Below are 1,588 nucleotides of genomic sequence, written 5' to 3' on the forward strand. Positions count from 1 at the left end.
TTCACTGAATAGCTATGTTGCTTGGGCATAAAGTGAGACATGAATGCTCCACAAAACTGTTTGTCTGTGCTTCTACACAAAGAAAATAGAAGGGGTTCTTGTGAGTTGAATCTCCTGAATCTGAGAACAGCAGCAGACCGACAGGAAAGCATGCCACCATGAGCATAATCATTAAAAACCATTATTTTAAAACATATTTTAATTACTACTGAGAGTTTGAGTCTTCTCTTCCACCTTTCAAAAAATGCAGTTTAGAAAGGTACCAAGGATATGCAATAAAGATTTGAGCAGTAATGTGGCAATACTGACATTTAGATAGCTTTTTTTAATCTCAAAGAATATAGAAAGATTGGAAAGGCTGAGGTGTGGACGATACGTGGTCAAGCGAAAGTTACTCAGTGGGTAACCTGACCAAGGTAATGTACAAAATATGAGCACTAGAATCAAAAGCTCTTGCTCTTACTCATATTGGTGAAGACTCTTTGGTTTCAGGGGTGAGTTAAGACTTCTTGGTCCTGGGCTGCCAGAAACTTGATGATAACTGGTATCTACTTGGAAAGGAGTTGGTACTCATCTTGTATAATGGATATAATGTGCCTGCTTGACTCTTAAAGGTTACAGCATTTAGTGGACAGAAGTGCCATCATGCAGAGTTTCATGGGGTTATAAGGGAAAAAAATGAAGCAGCTGACATTGCAAGACTTTCAGAAAGATTCAGACAATATAGTCTGTGACAGAAAAGGGGAAAATATTTGCTCACATCTGAATGTGAAAACCTTGTTTATTGTAAAATAATATTTCAAGTAAAATAGTGGGAGTGTTAGCTTTTCTTCATTGCTGTCAGAGCCTTAGAAAGGTAAATATAACTTACCTACATACATTCAGTAAGATGCTGCCTATTTTAATAATCTAGTAGTTTTCTGCAGTCAATTAAAATTACTTGGAAATACATTAATAGAGCAATTTTGCAATAATATTTGGGAATTACATTTTAGCTTATATGTATAATGGATGAATTAGTAACACTCATGAAGAAGCTATTTTAACTCTTTGATTTGTGAATTTATTTCACAGAAAGTGAGTTGCCATGAGTGATGAATAACTGGGAATTAATCTTTGAGACTGAGTGGCAAGAAGAAAATCTGCCATTTAAACTATTTTCTTTGCTGTCACTTACACTATTTTCTTTTTGTTTTCTCTCCCTTCCCATAACATTTTGTAAGATTCGAATAATATTTAATGGTCAGGGTTGTGTATGTGTTCAGCTAACCACGGGCCAGAACATACCGAAACTAAAGTGCAATGTTTAAGAAAATGATTTTTGGTTATGTGCTGGGATACGTGGGAGCCGCTGGAGGACATGAGTTGCGCTGCAGAGAGGTTGCCGCCGTGGGAGTCTCTGTGGCGCAATCGGTTAGCGCGTTCGGCTGTTAACCGAAAGGTTGGTGGTTCGAGCCCACCCAGGGACGGTCCCTCTTTTAGCTCTGCCACCGCCGCTCGCAGCCCGCCGTCGTTTTGTGCGTGCGCCGGCGGGAGGAGGCGAGAGCGGCGCTGGCGGCTCCGCAGGCGCCTCGTGCTGCCGCGCAGG

The 1,588-nt window shown here is 40.6% G+C and overlaps 1 non-coding gene across 1 annotated transcript; it reads left to right on the plus strand.

Annotated features, from left to right (window-relative positions):
* The first annotated feature begins 1,395 nt into the window (after window positions 1–1,395).
* TRNAN-GUU (transfer RNA asparagine (anticodon GUU)) lies at window positions 1,396–1,469 on the plus strand. The gene has a single exon. It is a non-coding gene; the product is annotated as a tRNA-Asn (tRNA).
* Window positions 1,470–1,588: the final 119 nt, after the last annotated feature.

The sequence above is a fragment of the Rhea americana genome, unplaced genomic scaffold, assembly GCF_003343005.1.
Source record: "Rhea americana isolate MKP2758 unplaced genomic scaffold, rheAme1 scaffold_53, whole genome shotgun sequence".
NCBI lineage: Eukaryota > Metazoa > Chordata > Aves > Rheiformes > Rheidae > Rhea > Rhea americana.